Source organism: Pomacea canaliculata, linkage group LG7 (genome assembly GCF_003073045.1).
Source record: "Pomacea canaliculata isolate SZHN2017 linkage group LG7, ASM307304v1, whole genome shotgun sequence".
In the NCBI taxonomy this organism is placed as follows: Eukaryota; Metazoa; Mollusca; class Gastropoda; order Architaenioglossa; family Ampullariidae; genus Pomacea; species Pomacea canaliculata.
In genome coordinates this window covers 23,554,650-23,575,151 of record NC_037596.1, presented here as the reverse complement: position 1 = coordinate 23,575,151, position 20,502 = coordinate 23,554,650, and the positions used below count along the sequence as shown (strand labels likewise).

Genomic DNA, 20,502 nt, shown 5'->3' with positions numbered 1-20,502 from the left:
CTTACCCTCCACCCTCAACCACGTCCACTCATCCATCCACCCTTTCTCACCCACCCACCCTTTCTCACAACCTCCCAGCGCGTGTTCACTGAAAGCAAGTCGCCTTGGGTGAAACGCGATGTTTGGAGCGGACCAGGGGACAACAACCATTATGATGGTAATAAGGACAAGATGGAGAAAGAGGGATGGACAGGGAAAGGTGAAGTGAGGGGGAGGAGGGGTCGGTTGACGAGAAGAACGGAGGTGGGAGGGTAGAGACTGTTTGACTATGTATTTCTAAAAAAATTTAGGAGAGCTGGACAATTGCTGTTTATGTTTATTTGTAGCCTGATAGATGTTGATTTGTTGTATAAAGAGTTTATACCTGGTAGTGACTTCAGGTAAGAGACTGTTGATCTGGCCTCGGGTATCTAATCTCTACAATGAGGTTCTACAGACATTATCACGGCTTGTCTCAGGTACTCGTCATCATTCTCTCTACTCTTCTCCCGCCTCCCCAGGGTGGAAACATTATCCTGTCTAATAATAAGCCAATCATCCAGGTAGTGTCTCCATTTTCTCAAATCAGATTACTAGATGACGGCCGTGTGGGACGATTTCTAACTTGCGTTGATCGCGGGGTCACTTGAAAGCACTGCCACCCCGAGCAACGAAATCGTGAGGCATCGGGTGCAACACCCTCTTCTCTCTCTCTTCCCCATCCCCCTGAAAGTCAAGGGGGAGATAAGACCTGCTCGCCGAGCGAGGAGGACCAGGTCTTGACACTGACAGCCATGGTGAAACCAGTGACGTGTTAACCATTGCACGGGTACCCGGGTACCCACACTGAAAAGAACACCAGCAACCTTCATCTCCAAAACTCCTCCCTCCTCTTTTCTTTTTCGAAAAGGACGGTACGGGGTGGTTGGGTACAGAAACACGGAGGTTACAAAAAAGAAAAGGTGGGGGGAGGTGATGAGGTCGGAGGTTGTCAAAGAAACGCTAGTGCGCGAGACTGGGAACCCAGACTAAAATTTTGGCCGCGTGTCAGAAACGTGGATGATAAACTGACCAGGACATCCTAGCAAAACAACGGCCTTCGACAAGGGCAACTATCTCCGTTTGTGCGGTCCGCGGGCTAAACATTTGCCTTTCCTTATCATCTCCCACCCTGCGCTATGTAATTGCCTCCCCCTTGGTGGCGCTTGTTCTTCCGGAAGTAATGACAACTTGCTAATGGCAAAAGCGTCATAACAGCCAAAGGTCCGAGGACACTCTGACGCCAAAAATAACAGCGGCCTCGACATCCGGCTTTGGTTCTTCTTCTCTCTCTCCCTCTCTTGCTTTTGGCGCACCTCTAACAGCCGCCATCTTTGAGAATCTAACGCCAATGATTTCGCGAGGGTTATGCTCGACGACGATAAGATACAGAGAATTAGGCGCCATCAGTTTTCTCAAAAATGTTTTGGCTTCTCCGAGCTGACAGACAATGTGTCTGCTTATCAAACCGGAAAACTGGCATCTGCTTTGATGTGGAGAGTGATGTCCCCTCGCCTAACCGGCTCGAGCGGACTACTTTCTGTCATTTTGTCTCGTCTGAAGATATACGTCGACTTTTGACATCTATTGATCTGCGAGTTTGTTCCATCATTTGCCTCTGTCCTGAATCGTTCTTCGAAGCCTGTGCCAAGTCGTTTCTATCAATAGACATCATCGACTAACGGTCTCCGCAGTTTAGTCTCCGTTTGGCCATCTTGTCCAGTTTTTCAGAATTAATTGTATCCACTTCACTACAAATTTAACTTAAACTCGTTCGCTTCTACAGTATTCTTTCCATTTTTTTTTTTTTTTTTGGCCTGTGGACCATGAGGTTTCTTGCTACATTGTCTGCAGATTGGATTTTGGATGTCTTGGCGTGAACTTGTGATGAGAACTGTGTTCTGTGCCATCCGGCACCTGGCTCCATGATTGTCTCTGGACTGCTGTCGTGTTCATTATTGCTTCCTCTGTGCCGGGGACTGTGGTCTCTCAACTGTGTTGCCCTCAAACTGCGTTCCAAACAAACTTCAAATGAAGTTCAGACGAACCTTTGTCCTCGCCTTGACTGCGAAGGACTCGAGGTCTTGCTTGTGATGGAATTTGTTTTCGGTGTACGTACAAGTGTTTTAAATTTTGTATATATTTTTTATATTTTTGTCAGCGAAATTAAGCCTCCTTTAAAATGGGGAAATGAGATGTAAAGTACACTCCTCCTCCTCCTCCTCCTCCTCCTCCTCCTCCTTCTCCTTCTCATCATCATTTGTGGGAAAATTGCCCTGCAGTTTCATTGCTTTTATCTACACAGTCCTGTTGTGGAACCTTTAGGACGAGACTACTTGAGCTAGAATTTTTCTTTATTTTTTTTTCCTTTTTTTTTAACATAAAACTTTCGTTTGAACCGCTTACTTCTTAAATCTACACCCACACTACTGCAAAAAAAAAAAAAAAAAAAAAAAAAAATGGATATAAACGTCTCAATTCGATTTTTGTATCCTCTTTCAAAAATAAAGCCAATTGAATATTCTCATTTTTTTAACGTGTAGACACGAATTCCATTGATAGTTTTATTTTTTCTTTTCTATTCTGAACGCATTAGAGATTGTAAAGGCGTAAATATAATAAGACATTTTTGCAGCCACAGAACCGGATTCCAACCCAAAGTACAGTGTGTGTATATATATACACCGTCTGTCCTTTTCTATCAACAAGACCCTTAAAAAATCTTCATAAATGAAATAATTTGTAGAAGGAGTCTCAAGTTTGAAAGACCTGAAAGTGTACAGCTCCTGTATTGAGAGAGAGAAGGGGGAGGGATGGAGAGGGAGAAAATGCGGCGGGTAGAGCATCAATACAATTTGCTATCACCTCACGTTTGGGTTCCTTGTGACGAGGTAGTTTGGCCAAGCGGGTAGCACGCTGTGCTAGACGGAGACTAACAAGTCTGAAGTCTAGACTAACCGGCCCGTCAACAGCTTCAGCAGGATGCCCACAGAATGTCAGGGAGCGAGCACAGTCACGCACGCGCGCACGTGTACACACACACAAACACACACACGCTGCTACCTTTGAGAGGGTAATTGCTTTCTGTAGGACAGTACAAAACAAGTGATGTCGGATCATCATCATCATCATCATCATCATCATCATCATCAGTGGATGCACGTGTGTGGGTCGCTTGACCTGTTCATGTCAATGACAGACTGCTTCTCAAAAGCACTGAATGTCACACCGTGTCACGCCACCTTTACAGGAAAGAATGAATGCAGGAGGACAGGCGCCATGGACAGGACGCAAAAGACGAAAGCGAGGAGCGGGTAGAAAAGAAATCAGTTTTCCCAAGAAAAACAAGACAAAATGTCAAACTAGAAGAAAGGGGATGAATCTGCTAAAAAAGAAAGACAAAAAAGATTGAAAAGACACACAAATAATGATGGAAAACATTGGCAGCACGTGCTCTGCATCTCGGCTCCTGCAGGGTGACAGAGTTCCACTGATCGCGGTCGTTGAGTGTGAGAACTTTTCCCTCGTCTGACTTCTCTCTCTCTTTAATTTTATTTTTTTAATTTTTATTTATTTATTTATTTTATTTTATTTTTTTGTTTTGACTGGCGGTAGTCTTGACCAGAAGAAGTCTGTAGCGAGCTTGACCGAAGCCGGTAACGAGGTCGGTGGATGTAGACGAGCGGGAACTGGGTGGGTGAGAGGTCGAGGGTCAGCGCGGCGGAGTGAGCAATATGCGACAAGGGAGATAATACGGAACTTTGTGTGCACGGTTATCGTACTTTAGATTTTGTTGTTGTTGCTTAATGGAATATTAGAAAGTTTTTCTAAGAAAAAGATGTTTCACAAATTTTAATGACGATGACGATGACGATGATGAAAGTACGACAAACGAACGATTTTACACACGATACTATAGGTAGGGGAGAGAGAAGTTCGCCATGTGGAATTATTTATTGTGAGCCAGCTCCCTGCTTAATGAGATCAGAGTTATTACCTTCAGGATCAGTATCGTCAACCCAGCAAGATATAGAGGAAAAAACGAAAAGAGAGATGAGTGTGTGTGTGTGAGAGAGAGAGACAAGGAGAGAGAAAAATCAAGAGACAAAAATAGAGAGGAGAGAAAGAGGAAGAAAGAGAAAGTGATAGAAAAAGGAAAGAGAGAGAGACTTCTTGTCTGCTGTTTAATTAATTTCTCTGTGAAGCAGTAAAAGACTGGGCGTTGTTATGACAACTAAGTAAGTACCTAGAAGATAAATTCGATCATTCGAATAAAGTCATTTCGAAAAACCAATGATATCCTCATAATATGCTCGAGAGAGTGAATGAGTCAGATTGGGAAACAAAGAGAGAGAAAAAGAAGATTTTCATAAAGTTCACAGCTTTTTCTGTCAGGATTCGAATGACATCTCCGTTCATCAATTCCATTCAAAGCTTACGACACCACTAAACAAAAATAATAACATAAATATACACATAAGTATCTTTATTCACTGGAAAGCTAATAGAAACATCAGTCAGTAGCTTTTTAAAAACTAAAAAAGAAATTCAGCCCTGAATTGGACTTGGGTCACAACGATACCTGCTCATGGCGATTTTATTGTCCCGTGCTGTGAAACTCAATCTCGCGAGAGTTAAACAAGGGACATTAACGTCAAGATAAGGCAACTCGAGCCATTCTCGCCTTGATTCTAATCGCAGTGCCAAGGACTCTTTTGCCCGATGACTTGCACTTCACAAAAAATATGATCACAGCCCAGATGCGGGGGCCATCAGAACGTATTTCAGCCAGGTACAAATTATTTTGCGTTCGCACGAAATGCGGTAAGCTATTTTTCACCAGCGTTAAGAAAGGGAAGACAAGAAGGGACTGCAAGGGAGGTAATAGGATCGCAATAACGTAGATTTTAACAAAAGATTTTGGGTGCGACATGGGCGCTTAATTCGTGTTTCCGTCTTGTACTTGAGCTGGCGGCTGGCGGCTTCCTTTTCTGTGAGTCTTGTAACCGAAGCTTTAAACAACGCGTTTGCGAGTGTGAACGCTGCATAACAGGACAGGATGGTCGTATCGATGTCAAATTGACAACGATTGGTTGTCAAAGCTACACGCATTTACACATACTCTATATCCCTCTTTCAAACACAGACACACGGACGCATGCACGCACACATGCACGTACATGAAGGAGAGATTTTAAATCATTTTTGTGAACCAGCATAATGTTTAATTAGAGTGCATCATGAATCCTCTCCTTCTCACCCTCCCCCGCAAAAATACAACAACAAAGTAACAGACAATCAAACAGACTGAAAGATATTCGTGAGAGAGAAGTGGTGGACCTGTGGAATAGCAATAAATCTCGAGCGGGTAGGATGAGGTAGGGTGCCAGGAAGGAGGGTGAAGTCGCCCATCAGCTACACGTGACGAATCGAGACATTAACGTGGAAACAACTGAGATCAAGCTAAGTGACCGTTTTGTCATGGAAAGGTCCGGGCAACCGACAGCCAGACAGGTAAGAAGTGAGTTAAAATGAACGAGTAGCGCGAGAGCAGATATATATATAGATGAGAGAGAGAAAGAAGTAGTTGAGGGAAGGAGAAGGCAATGAAAATGTACCTTTAGTCTTTTGCATAGAATTTTTGCGTCGTGTGAACAATGAAGGCAACTAGCACTGATTCCCATAAATCGGTTAAGAATGAAAAAATATTATTATAAATCCGACATAGACGCATTGGTCACTTTTATTTCTGTGATTCTGCGCAAAAATAAATAACACAAGTTGCGCAAGGAACTTACCACGAATGCTTTCACAGAAATCTTCTTTAATTTTTTTTTTAATAAAAAAAGAAGTGGTAGGGGGTTGGTCTTCGTGATCTGTGCGCCATCGGGGTGATGTGTTGCCAAGGGGAACGGGTGGTTTAAAAGGAGCGGGAGCGGGTGAGGTTTGCCAGTCGCCGGGTGTCCCAGCGCGCGGCGGAGGCCTCTGCGACCGAGTGTGCACCGCGCGGTGTTATCGACCGACAAGCAAGACGACCCGCGCGATGCCGAACGCTTCATCGCCTGTGCAGTGTGCATGCGCAAAAGAAAAACCTATGACTCAGATCACTCCAATCATAAGCCTAAATATGTCACACAGAAAGGGAGGATTACAAACTTCATGTGGCTGGAAGTTTGACCTTTCAACCTTTATTTTAAAAAAATTATTTCCGTGACGGAACGCCCGGGATGTGATTGTGCAAGAATGTGTAAGAATGGCTTGCAAACTATTTTTCTCGTTTTCTCCCTTTTTCATCATCCATACACACATTCTAGTTCACGTGTCCATCTCACTTCTGTGTAAATAGTCCTCTTGTCTTTCAAACCTCGTACATCGTTTCCACGCTCTACAACCCCTACGTAGTCAAAAAGTTGGTTCTCTGCATCCATGGCCGAAAAAAAAAATGAGGCTGGCAAAATGTTGGGGGTTGCGGGTTGGGGTGGAGGAACGGGTTGACGTGGCGAGCAAGAGGATCAGGAACGCTTGCGGAAGTAGGAGGACCTTCACGGCAGGAAGCAGAACCTAATTATGGATTCGAACGCTGCTTCGCTTCCATTCCCCACCACCACCACCATCCACTCCTTTCCCCTCCATCCCTCCTTTCCCTTTTGACGCCTCGCTTGAGCCAGAACCGTTCCGATCCGACGGTCGCCATAAAGCGTGAACCACAAAAGGCGGGGTTTGCTATAGGCACACCTCTCTCGAAACTTTTTTTTTTCCTCCCTCCCCCCCGGTATGACTCACAAACCATCCGGAGGCAGACTCTCCTCGCCTCGCTCTTCTTTCGACCGTCCGCTAGCAACTTGTTAATGTTAGCAGTCCCAGCCTGCCATAACACGTGGCCTGGTGTCTCTGCCAATCAAAATGCGCAACACATCCCGCATTCCTCCCTCTCCTCTCTTCGCTCTGCTTCACTTACGGCGAAGCGAATGTCATTCGATCTTTTGATTGGACAGTTTTTTTTCCTCCTGCCGCTCTTTTTTTTTTTTTTTTTTTTTTTTACAGCCATTCATAACCGGACGGAATTGCCAGCCTCCTACATGTAGATGATGAGTATAATCTGTGTACGGTTGAGTGCAAATTGAGATATACTTCTCGGTCGCCATTTCTGTGAAGGTCGTGTCTCAGAATTACAGCCACGCATGGAAGAACATAAACATCTCTCATAATTGTTTCACATTAGTACGTGTCAGTGGGTGCGTCGGTGGAGATTTTTGTTTTTGTTCTCTTTAGTGTTTATTGATAAACAATTTTTCTGGGGCGTAAATGCACATGCAACACGTGCGCGCGCACGCACACAAACACGGGAGTTGTCGACTCACACAGATAAAGTGTTTGAGTGCAGAATACTCATTGCTTTCAGCGTACAACACGAAAAATCCTCACGAGACAACCGACCCTCGTGTTTTCTCGTGCAACAACGGAAATCCAGCAGAGCGTGCTCCTCGCGGGATACAAAGCTGTTACGCTTCACTGACTTGGCGCGCAAACTCAGCACCATCCTACCCAGTCCCGCCTGACCTTTCACCTCAACCCTCCACCCATACATCCACTCACGTACCCCTAACTCACTCCCACCTCTCCTCCATCTTACACACACACAACACCCGAGAAGGGTGCACCTGCGGTGGTAGTCAAACATGCCAGGGCTACACCCGGCCGAACGTGCCTGTCAGATATTCAGGGTACCTGCGTTGAAGCAATGCCTGTCATCAAAATAGCTTTCTTCCTTCCTATCAAAGGGTTTCGTCATGATCGAAGTTTGATAAAGGTAGCCCCTGATCATTTAGGGAGTGGTAGATGTTAGAGATCTCACTTTTACGTGAGGGGGATGCACCTCTCTGCTCCTCACCCTTGCTGTGCCTTACCTACCCCAAACGTCAAAGGACTTAGGTACCCTTTCCCGCCAGCTGGATAGACTGGGAGAAAATTTGCTGAGCTACACGGGTATCGAACCGGCGAGACTCTCACGCGCCCTAACCACTCGGCTATCCGTTCGGATGTTGTGCAGATTTTGTCAGACTTTTCCGACAGCTTGGTGGATAGGTCAAAGGACTGTGAGGGAGGACATGCCCTTCTGATCCCCCTCTTAAGCAGGTGTGCTTTCAGCCAGCAGTGCCCGGATCAGAGGGCGGAAAATGACAAAGCCTGCTTTGCACGACCGAGACGATGAAGCAGGTCTTGACGTGGACTGTCATCATGTTTGACTATCCTTCATTTAAAAAAAAATATCGACAGACTTCAACAGACTTACGGCTCCTTCGGTACCGGAAGAAGGACAGAGGAGCTTAAAGGTGGCTGAGTACTTCGACAGGTGAGCAGGTGTGCTTGGTCGACACAACTCTGCGAAACTCTATCCCTGCAGCAGACAGCAGCTAAGGGGAAGTTATGAGGCAGGTGATGGGAGTAGACCTGTGTAGTGCAGGTCTCTTCCTTCTGTTATTTATTTTTTTTAACTAATTTACAGTCAAACCTAGAGGAAGCGGGAGAGAGAGAAAGTAGGAGGAAGTGAAAACACGGGAAATGAGAACGTCCGGTGAGAGTATGTGAAGAAGGAATTTTCCACCTTCCTTTCTCTCTTGCCGGTCCCAGGCTTACGCTCAGCCAGCATGCACGCGCGCTTGAATGCACGTGCTTTAGTGACAAGCGGTGTCCACAAGAAAAATCAATCCACGACTTGACGCAGTCATGCGTTCACAGGCCCTGTCAAGGGGCTGACCGCTGTCCTCCCTTCAGCATCACTTGCGCCCTTCGTGGACTTACTACACCCTATTATGGGGCGCTAGGAGAGGGATTCCTCCCATACAGACCCCAACAACTTTTGACCGGTCAGACCTGTTCATCACTAATTTAGACCCTTGACGTCACCAAGACAACGCCACATCATTGGTTGTTTCAAATTGCATACATTATGCACAATGTAGCGGTTTATAACCTAAACATTTTAATTTGATTTCAAATAAAAATGTATTCTATCTTTATTCATTTTTTTAGCTTTTTTCACATTTTATAAATTATTACTCTGTCATTTATATTTATGTGCATTATTTTGATTGGTTCTTTTTGATACTGGGGCTCTGTATGGGATCAGCCCCCTTACCGGGCCTCAGCTGGTATGGTCCAATGGCTGTGTGAGGTTTCGGTACCAAGGAGAAAGGTAATCGGTTTATCGGCCAGTCGATGAGTTTACAAGTACTCAGTGTGATTCCATGCGATTCCTACTATCTCTGTCCCGCAACCTCTCGCCATTTATTATTATTGCAACACTATCCCTCGACCCTCGTACTATTCCCAGCTGACCAGTCTCAGAATGGCATCCTAACTCATTGAGACGGTTGGGGCTGTGGAACAAAATACATTGAGGAGAGGAAACCATTGTCGACCGACCTCAAAAAGAAAGCTGGCTCAGAAATTTTTCACCTATCATAATCCACCAACCGTAAAGACACGAATTTCTTTTTCCTTTTTTTCCGTTTTTTCCCCCGATATAATCCTCACATATTTATTGCAAAATAATAGAATTTCTTTGTTTCTTTCTTTCGTTCGTCAGTCACTTTTTGTTTATAATATTTCGGCGCGAAGCATTGGGTCAAAAGTGTTATTTATTTCCATTTCACGAAGTAGCTACATGGTCTGTACACTGTTCACTTGCTAAACTCACAAAAAAAGAGGGAACCTATAAGAAGGCCTTGCAGAGTCTGTACCTCATCTTAACACGGTGTGACAGCGCCACAAGTGTAGTAGAAAGAGCAAAAGAAAGAAAAGGGGAATCTTTTGATGCGTTCTTGTGTACCTGCGCACCTGTCTCGGCCATGAAAAGAGTCTCGAGGTTTCTTTCCCTCCTCCATCCATCCACAGGTTCTCCCTACCCCAACCTTCCACCCCACACCAGCCTTCAAGGTGCAAAACCTATCTCCGACACCCAGTAAATAAGGCACGGCGACTATTGAAGCACTACAGGGGGAGTGACAAATGGCTTCTGTTTCGCTTTCACTAAGCGTGAAACGAGGCAACAGTACCCGGGGTCGAGCAGGAGAACATCGACACGATACCTGTGAGACATACTGCCTGTGCAATCTCTCTGCCACATGTCTGCGCCCTCAGGTACACGGGTATCGCAGGTTAGAAAGTACCTGGATGAGTCGGAGGAAGTAGGCCCGGGAGTCATTAGGACACATCAGTCGTACAAGCTTTCAGCCAGATGTCCGGACAACCGAGGTAGGAGGGAATATCAGGAAAGGTCTGTCTGGGGGACGAGTTTGTCAGGAAGAATACGTGTGAATGTGCAGAAAAACACACCCACACATACTCAAAAAAACACACACAGTCACTCATTCATACTCATCCAAGCTTGTATGTATATAGGTGTGTATGCGTGTAAGTTAGAATAAATAGAGAGTGCGGTATGAATGGTCTGGTTACATGAAATAATTCGTAGATGTCGATTTTTACCAGGATATAATTATATTTTCACATTATCGCAAAATTTGTCATTATCATATCATCGTTGTCGTCGTGGTGTTCAGCAATGACTGTTAAAGCTTAGGTTAATCTCTCGACAGCGAGGTTTTACAAAAGATTCACAGTTTCGACTATTGCTTGTAGTTTCTGGGGTACATACCCGTGACCGCGCATTACAAGAAATACACAGCAATAAAGACAAGAGCAAAACAACACATAAACTCACACATACAAAAAAGAATGGGAGGGGAGAGAAAGACAGGAAGGAATAAGCGGGGATGATGTCGAGACATAATGGAGGGCGGGGGATTGGTTAAAAGAATTCCGATCGTGGGGTTGGGGTAAAATAAAGTACTGTTTACAATGATTTAAATTTTTTTTTTAGAAAAAAAATAAACGATCACTAGATTATCTGTCCCATCCGTTGCTAAATATTCTCTCCCTCGGTGCACAGCTACGTGATAACAAGGTAGTCTCCCCTATCTTGCCCATCCCTCCTCCTCCATTCAATCTCAATACCCTCCCTCCCTAAAAACAAAAAAAAAAAAATCGGAAAAAAGCAAGAGACTGGAGGTGGGTAATTCGGCCAAGCTAATCAGAGACCAGTTGAGACCTGACCTATATTGACGGATCTCCTAAGTGAGGACAGAGTGACGGTTCGTGGTCGGCGCCGACCAAAAAAATTTAAATCAATAACTGCACTTGCCTTCCCAGCCTCCAGAGAGGAGAGCTGCCGCACGGGGGGGACTACCTCCAGCACCACAAAATGGCGGCTTCTGCCGTCCACGAAATGCAAAGAGGCTCTCTGCTCCCCTCTACCCACCCACTCTCTTCTCCTCCCACCATCCCACCTTCCTCCACCCCAAGTGGTAGTCGTGGGAAATTCAGTATAGTGAGTTATATTTATATTCTAAGCTGTTGAACTCACAACACATTTTCCCCCGAAGCATCATGAAGTCATCAGCGGAACCGGGATGGAAAGGGGGAGGAAGTAAAACTTCATTTGTGACTTCCAACCGGAAGGGATATTATGTAAATTAGTATATCGAAACCAGCGTGGCATAGTTTAGCTCACACTTGAAATTTTAAATGTTTATAACGGTGGTAAGACGAATTACCTTACAAAAAAACAAACAAACAAAAACAAACAAACAACACAACAAAACAAAACAACAAAAACAAACAAACAAACAAACAAACAAAAACAGATACACGTCCCTTCTCTTAAGCTTACATAATCCCATCTAAAAATGTACTGTCCAGCCGTTTTCCTCTTAAAAATCCTTGCCCTTTGTCTGTCTTTTTTTCTTTCTTCTCCACAATCTTCATCATTATCTACATTCTTTTATTCTGAAGCTGTATTCTTTTACTTCCATTCTCACAACCCTGTATATGCCAGGTCAAATTTGAAATATGCATTTTTTTTAAAGCATTTGCTAGGCTGGAATAATCAAATGTGCAGAAGCCATTCTGATTATATCAACAAAAAGACGAACAAACAAAATTTCTATTGAAGAACTTTGCCTAAAGGAATAAGCCAAGAAACAAATAAAAGCGGAAAGAATAAATTTAAAAAACCGAACAGATGAGGGAATCCATGAATGATTTGATAAAACAATATCGGTATAACATACAGGTCGACTGTTTTTGGTTTAGGACAGTTCTGCTTTCTATCACAAAGGCGTTCAGCGTAACGGAGAGAAAAGTAATTATCAGATCATGAATTTAAAATAATTTTTCCTTTCATGAAAATCCAAACATTTTTAATGACTTTCTCGTGTAGTCTCTTTCACAATCGCATGGGATGAGTTCTGTGTGCTCTCTCCGTAATGCACGCAATGAACTCTAGCCAGGGGTGTAGTGGGAGCAAGAGAGCTAGAAAGAGAAAGAAACAAAAAAAGGAAGGAAAAATAAAAAAAAAAACAGAAACAGATTAGGTTCAGGCAAATAATGTGCCCAGGCCCTTGAGCTTACAACCGCCGTCTGTAAGCACAGTCGCAGCCATTGCCTTTCCGCGGGGGAGGAGGAGGAGGAGGAGAAGGGAGGAGGGGAAATGACTAGGGGGAAGGGGGACCCAGTCGGCGACTTTTTAGTACCCAGGGTTGAGGGCACGCTAGTCACGTGACTTCTCGAGCGCCATCGACTCAACAGTCACGCTCTCTCTCCACAAGGTCCACACTAGCGACGATAATTTTGTCTTTAACTGGTGTGCTTTTGTCTTGTTCATTAGATCTCATTAAATGAGCGAGCCACAGGCCGGACTTGAACCGTTGGAGGTCAAGGTCAAGGTTAGAGGCAAATTGAAACGGGGCACTCAGCCAGCGGCAAGGGACATAATTCGTCACCAGGGAGCACTTTGGCATGAGAGAGAGAGAAAAAGGCGATGTGGGGGTGGGTTGGGATGGGGGAGGGGTGCCTATCAGCAGCTCAGACACTTTTACTGTAGAAATGAGGTGCCGGTAATAGTACCCCCTTTCACTGTCCCATAAGGGTAAGCGAGAAAAGCTAAAAAAATAAATAAACTAAATAAATAAGAAGGTAAGTGGTTAGTAAGCACGTCACACAGCGGCGATGTAGGTCACTTTTTGGAACAAAGGGAGGTCATGGATAGAAACAAGGGGAGAACAATCACTTAAACAGAATACCGAAAAAAAAACCCAGCTAAAACGAATAAAATTTAGTAATCTGCAAGTAGAAGATACACCAAAACATACTGGGTGTTTGGTCAATAAATAATTGAAGCTCAAGTGTGTCCATGCACACCTACACCTGTCGTAACAACATCAAATACCATAGTTCCCTACACCCCAACATCCAACACTACTGCAAAACATATAACATAGACAACACACACAACAATGCAACACCTCACACACTAACCCAGACATATATACATATAAGCACAATCGAATGAACATGTTCAGAGAGAGAGAGAAAAAGAACAAACTTCTGTAGCGAACACGGAATCGCCATTTCCAACCCATTTGATACCAGGTGCTTGCTGACAACATTCAGTCAAAATATTGTGAATTTTTTTTTCAAATTAATATTTTTTTCTCAAGATCAGTCTATGCCTTAATGTACTCTCTCCGCCTCTTCACCTGACTAGGAAGGGGATAGGTGGTCGGGGAAGAGTGGTGTGTGGGCCACGAACCCTCATTTCAATGTACCTCCATGGTTGAGGGTGAGGATGAGAGAGTGGAGATGAGCAATGAAGAAAAGCAACAACTAAAGGGTTTGTCACTACGACCTGCCACGAGGCAGCAGGGAGGTCAGGCCCTCGAAGGTGAGTCCACTTCACAAAGCTCTTGCTATCCAATTATTTTTCCTCTTCCAGAACAGGTTAGAAAGTCAGACAGTGCACGATCTTCCCGACAGGTGCTTCATTCTCAAACCCCATCCCCTTCTTTAAAAAAAAAAAGAAACAAAAATGCAACTCGCGAGAAAACTCTTACATCTTCTCAGAGTCGGAGACTGAGATCAATGCCCAGGTCAGACTGGTCTTTTATTTTTCCTGTGCAAATCAATAAAGCAATAGTATGACACCACCAAAGCCAGAAGCTTATTACATACAGTATTTTTGTCTTAGTGGTCATAGCATCCTTCGGCAAAAAAAAAAAAAACAAAAAAAAAAAACCCCAAGGAAAACAATCCAAGGATTGAGTGATTAATATATACTAATGGAAAATAAATTCACTCAAAGTCGTTATAACAAAAAACATCTCTTCCAACCACATCTTTTAAATTCCTTGAACTTAACAGCCTACGCTATACAAGTAAATAAATAAATTTACTGAATTCCCTAGATTTTGCTTAAGTAGATAAACTGGAAATGGATCAAATAAATTCTTGGAACTGTCCGAACATTAAATAAATAAGACTTCTGCTTCACCAGAGTCAGCTGATCATTGTCAGGAGGGATTGAGGCTAACAGTCGGGTGTTTAGTTCTTGTGGGGTGGGATGGGAACATTTACCGTCCAGCTTCCACCCTGGTATCGACTGCAATGGGAACAAGCAGTGTGTCCATGACATGATGGACACTGTGCCTGTCTGGACGGTGGCTAGTGGCTAAAGCTTCTCTAAACCTAACACAAATACACACAATTTCATTTCCACTCTCCTTTTTTTCCCCGATATTTTTTCTTTCATTTTCTCTCCTGACTTTCTTTATGTGGACTTCACTTGGCTACTGGCCACTCAGTTCATTCCTCTGGCCTCGGTTAGTACAGTCTGCTGATTGTGCCAGACCGATGTCTGTGAGGTTTTCTTTGATTTTTTTTAACTCTCTGTGAGAAGAGAGTAACAGATGTGGAGTTCAGTATGCATGGTTCACATAACTAAGTTAATAAATCAACAAACTAGGTTTAATATATTTCGCTGACAAGAAAAGCAGTGACTTTGAAGTCAAAACTTATAAGCGGCTCACATCTTTAAAGTCAAAACAGAGGTCAACGCCTAAGTTTGTTTCTTGTTTGTTTGTTTTTGTTTTGTTTTCTTTTTTTAAAGAAGGCATCTAGCACTTGCACGGTCCTTGAAATGATAGAAGGTTTTTCACAAACACACAGCAACACACACACGCTGCTTCAGGTATGAACGACCTTTGAACTTTGCACAAGGTAGCGGTGACACACACAGCAGGTAATAACACACATCTCTCGCGAGTTAAACACGATTTTCTTCAGGCATAGTTTGAGGATCAAGAACTATAAAAATGTATATGTTCTATAAAATAAATGAAAGTTGTTTTCGGATGACGCATACCTGTGGTATTGCCCCAAACATCAGGAAAGAATGAGAACAACTACACACACGAAGACTTGATTTTAGAATTAAATGTTTTTGCATGAGTTTCTCTGGTTTTGTTTAACACAATGAGAATACAGTCAAACATCATGTTTATTCTACCAAGTTTAATCTTTCTGTTCGTTTTCGTTACATACTTGTAGCTAGACTCGGTAGACAAAAGTCAGAAAAAATTTGAGACGAGATTAGTGAGGCTTTAAACACACACAAAACTCTCTATCTTATTTCGTGATAAATATAATATTATGCGTCCATAAACATATACACTCACGGGTAAAAAAAAAAAGAGTTAAAGAGATCGACAGAAAGGGAAAGACAGAGTAAAATGTTTTTAATTTTTAATCTTGATTTTTTTTTCAAGTTACTTATATTCTAAACAGTTGTTCCCAAAGTTTATTTATATAGTTTCATTTCAGTTTGCTACAATTTTAAAATGATGTACACCATATTTTATTTTATTTGTCATAGACTACTAAATCATATACACTTGCTGTAGAACATTAAAAAAAATTAGTTACATACATCTATGATGTGAAGGCACTCATGCTTGAAGGATTTTTGAAATGTTATCCATTTTCAGTCTTCAAGCTAGTTTTACACAGAGTTGAAAGATTTAGATATTGTGTGTGTGCTTGCCAACACAGTGCAATAATAATTATTATTAATATTTCAATTCGTAAAGTGTTTTGCATGTGTACAAATTAAGCGACAACTAACTATAGAATAAAAAATAAATTAAAAAAATATGTGTTAGTAAATAAAAGACACCCTGACGAACATAAACAAAGCGATGAATGAAGATGAAAAATCTAAGTAATTTTTCCAATAGTACGGATTAATGAAGATGCATATTAGTAGCAGGAACTACATCTAAGACCAGAAAAATGACAGTAGATACTTTTGTATCACTATTATTTTTATATATTTTTCGAGTTTTAAAAGCACGTACGCTTTCCATAATAGAAAAGTTTGTTTCTTTGATTCAAAATTGCTGTTATCGACAGAATCATCTGGTATAGACATACACATAGCCACGAAATTTTGCTTTTATTCAGGACTGGCTTGAATTATTTTTATAGAAACAGCTAGAGTGACAAGGTGAGAGTACGACAAAGATTGGCCTGATAAGAATATTTATTACTATGAAAGCCACAGACCCAGGTGTACATTTTTTTTAAAACGGAAAGCATTTGCTACATTCATGAACGAAACTATTTTTATTAATAAATTTGTCATCATCCGGGGAACTGTATTCTACAAGAGTGTGTAGCAGTGCCAGCATCACAGACTTGCTGATGTGTGCCAGGAGCAGCTGTTTGTCTTGGGTGTCCCACCGGCATCTTGCCAAGACCTTCAGATCCCCCACCCCGAGGTCAGCAATCCCTTCAGGGCTTTGCCTTGATACCTGCCTTCGATAACTGCCGATGATAAATGCTTCATTACTTTGTAATAGAATGCCCGGGCATGGCTGCAAAGTGAATTGTTAGGGAACTCCCTCGCCAAGACCTTCCCTTCCCTTGTTTTATTGTTTTACTGGCAATGTATGTCTGAGACCTTTCATTGGTATATAACTCCAGATAGAACAAGCAGGACAATAAGCAAGAAAGCATTTCAAATCTTAAAAAATTGTAAGACTTGAGGAACAATGTATTTAAGCACATACACTCAAACAAATGCATAAATATTATTTCCGGATTTAATATATTGACTAACAATACATGCTGAAGGATTGTAGGACGAGTTTGAGAAATTATAAAAACTTAAATATGCAGAAAATAAATAAATAATTTCTGGGAAATTTAGAGAAATAACTGTAAGTGTAAAAAACAATTAAAGACCAAATTTCAGGAGCTATAATGTTTAGTGGTGTAAATAAATACAGCAGGCATTTTAAAACTCGGAGAACAAATGCTGAGGGACTGAACAATAAATATGAGGACATATATAAGTACAAGTATACAGTAAAAATAAATAACTCAACTATCAATGCAGAATTTAGAACAAGGGCAATTTACAAGATATATATAAATAATTGCAAAGTGAAATGCTATAGGTATTTAAATGTACACAGTAAAATAAAAATTAAAAAATTTCCACGTAAACAAATAGATTTTCCAGTCTTTAATTTATACTGTGATTAAATATTACAGATATTATTCTAGTCTTTTAGTGTTTGAGTTGTCGCAACAACATTGTAAACAGCAGATCGGTAAATTTTTGCAAGTGGTTTAGATAATGTATTTAATTTTTCTTCGAATAGAGGGTTATATGGTTAATAAACATTTAGAGTGAGTGGATAGAGGAAATTGTTACAGCTAAACAATACATTCATTAGCAATCACTTCCCATATATAAACATATACTTTGATATAAAGACAGGATGAAATGTGTTCATCCAAGATTTACTGTTTGGGAATTCTGCTTGAGGAGAGCAAAGAGCATGATGTGAAACAGATATTACAGACAATAAATAAAACCCAGAGAGATTCTAGAAAGAAAAGTTCGTTATCGTCACACAATATAATATTCTTTCTGAAACCAGATGACTTACTCTTTTATCATGTACCATTCTTGCTAAGGGAAATTTGATTTTCAAGATCTCTATTTTTCTTGGTTATTTAAAAATGCGTTGCCGCAAGCTATGACAGACTCTTAGCCAGCAAACAGGATATTGATTGACGATCGATAATAGTTTGTGCAAAGAAATAAAGATGTTCTCGATTTTAGGAAAAAATGTTTTCAAATGGCTTGAAATGACTTGTGAACGGTTACCAAAAAAAAAATAAAAAAAAAAATAGAAAAAAAATACAAGAATGACGATTTTTAAAAAATCTGTTTTCTGCTTCCTGAAGTTTCTGTTCACAGTTGCTATTCAAATGAAACTCTGATTTGAATTTCTAAAAAGCAAAAGTGTCAAATCACGGTAGTTTCCAGCATAAACTTAAAACAACTGTTTGAGCGCCGGGTTCATTAGCACAGGATTCCCTCCCTTTTCTTGGTGTCCTTGCGGCTACAGGGCTACAACCAACGGTAGCCTTATCAACACAAAAATAATTCGACCTGCCATTAAAATGCTAGGACAGTCAACCCGGTTTTTTTTCTGAATTTTCAAGCAAAGGAACCATCGAATCTTAATTTTTTTTTTTTTCTGACAAAGAGAACAAGGTTGCCATGGTAAACGTCAGTTTTGAGACGAGGAAAACGACGACGAGGGAAGACTTCCGCTGACGGAGGGAGACACGAGACGAAGAAGCCGATGAAGATTATAAGGCCGTACAAGATGCTTGTGACTCAGGAAGCTGGCCGATCCCAGAACGAGGCCGTTTGTATCGACGCCTGCAGCTGGGCAGGTTTGGTTAAGAGCCGTGTGCACAAATCTCTCTCTCCCTCCCCCCTTCTCTCTCTCCCCCCGTGTTAATTGTAATTTGATCATCGAAATGGCTTCCCGTGCTGTTCGCATTCTTGCGCTCAGATGAAAAAAGGAAAAAGGCCAGAGTGCGACCGGTTGGGCTGTGTAAATAAATAGGATAAATAAATACATGCGCGAATAAAGTCAACAAAATGCTAGTGATGAGAAGTGAGACGGACATGATAATCAACACGTTTTGCTTGACGACCCCAGAACATATCAAGCCTGCGATGGGAAGGTCCTGTGGAGGAGGGACTGTAAGAGGAGATGGCCAATTATCACAGTAAAGCTTCTCTCGTTCCTTTCCCCTAACACCAGCCCTACCCTACCCCAGGCGTTGCTAGAATATTTGAAAAGCAAGACCACGGCAACAAAATCAAAACACTTCAGGTGAGGGGAGGGAATCCCTGAAGCAGCAATAACTAAAAAAGAGAGGGGTAGGCTTTAAAAATAGAAGTTGATGATGTGCTTACATCGACACAAACAAGAAGACCAACAAACAAATATTAATTAAACAGAGAAGAAAAAATGGTAAATAAATGGGTTTATGTTGATGTGTTGGAATAATATCTTTTCACGAACATTCATTCTCCATCCCTTAGAACCTCATATATATGATGATGATAATGATGATGAGGATGATGATGATGATGATGATGATGATCTTAAGCTGCAAACTCACAAGTCATCATAAAATAAAACACATTGATATGCACCTAAATGCTCTGTACCCTGTTACTCGTTCTCTCTCTCCCCTCGCTTCCTCTCGACCAGTTAAAATAAAATCCCTCCGCACCCTCTTAGCAACAGGGCAGCAACTAACCCAGTCGATGCTTCCTCCCTCGTACTCACCGCATGCAAATCAATTCCAGCCTGGTCTCTCAACTGTTACTCCTTGTCTCTGTCATCCGCAGGAGTGGGAAAATCACCAATCAGAACGCAGGTGATTCACGCGCGCACCGCGCGGAGCCCCCCTCTGGACAATTAACCACTGTCCTGTGTAGAGTCGTATGTCCTGTAACACACACACCAACGGTCTTGAAAACTTCCCAGCCGCCAGAAGAAAAAAATTAAAATAAAAATACACTGTCCTGTCTTGTCTTTCCAATGCGCATGCGCTAAATAACAGTCTTCTCTTTCAACCGTGTCCAATCGAATTTGAGTATTACGTACACAGTGTTGCCGACCGAGAGAACGAGGGAGGAGAAGAGTAGGACGATTCAGTTGAAACCTTTTTTTTTAGCTCGACAAGAAAAGTCGAGGCTTTTGCAGGTTCTCTCTCCCAACAAACAAACACCTCTCACTTGGCACAGGCACAGCACATGCAGGGAGAAGGAGTTGAAAGCAGCAGTTGCCGACACAAGAGCTCGGGGTAGGAGTGAAGAGCTTGAAGGGGGCCGCTCTCTCGGCCTCTCGGTCTCTCTTCACCCAAGTGGCGGAAAAGTGACGAGCAGCCTCCTTCTCAACCCAGCGCGCGCAAGCCGTCTTCGATTTTTCTCTCCGATAACTCGGATTTAAAAAAAAAATCCACAGGGTCTCCTTCCTTCCCTCCCTTCCCCGCTCCTCCTTTCCACACTCGAGGAATCCGGAGCGATATTGGAAGGCGTCCTGCGCGACGACGGCTAACGAGGACGCAACGATTCCTCATCCATCGATCTCGGGTGAAGTTATCCTGAAGGACGGGTAGGTTGGATAAAAGAAAAGAGAAGAGGGTGAGCTTAACTATTCAGGATGAATAAAGGACTTGTATATACCTGTTTTGTGTGTGTGG

At 42.3% G+C, this 20,502-nt stretch overlaps 1 protein-coding gene across 8 annotated transcripts in view; it reads right to left on the bottom strand.

Annotated features, from left to right (window-relative positions):
* Nucleotides 1-20,202, bottom strand: part of LOC112568014 (roundabout homolog 1-like) — a 278,799-nt gene extending 258,597 nt beyond the window's left edge. For 2 of the 8 annotated variants that reach the window (XM_025244997.1, XM_025244998.1), the window contains exon 1: nt 19,584-20,199. The gene's annotated coding sequence lies outside the window, so the exon portion shown is untranslated. Of the gene's footprint in view, nt 1-19,583 lie in introns of all 8 variants that reach the window. The other 6 variants (XM_025245000.1, XM_025245001.1, XM_025244993.1 and 3 more) reach the window with 5 other exon arrangements.
* Between the last annotated feature and the right edge of the window lie 300 nt (nt 20,203-20,502).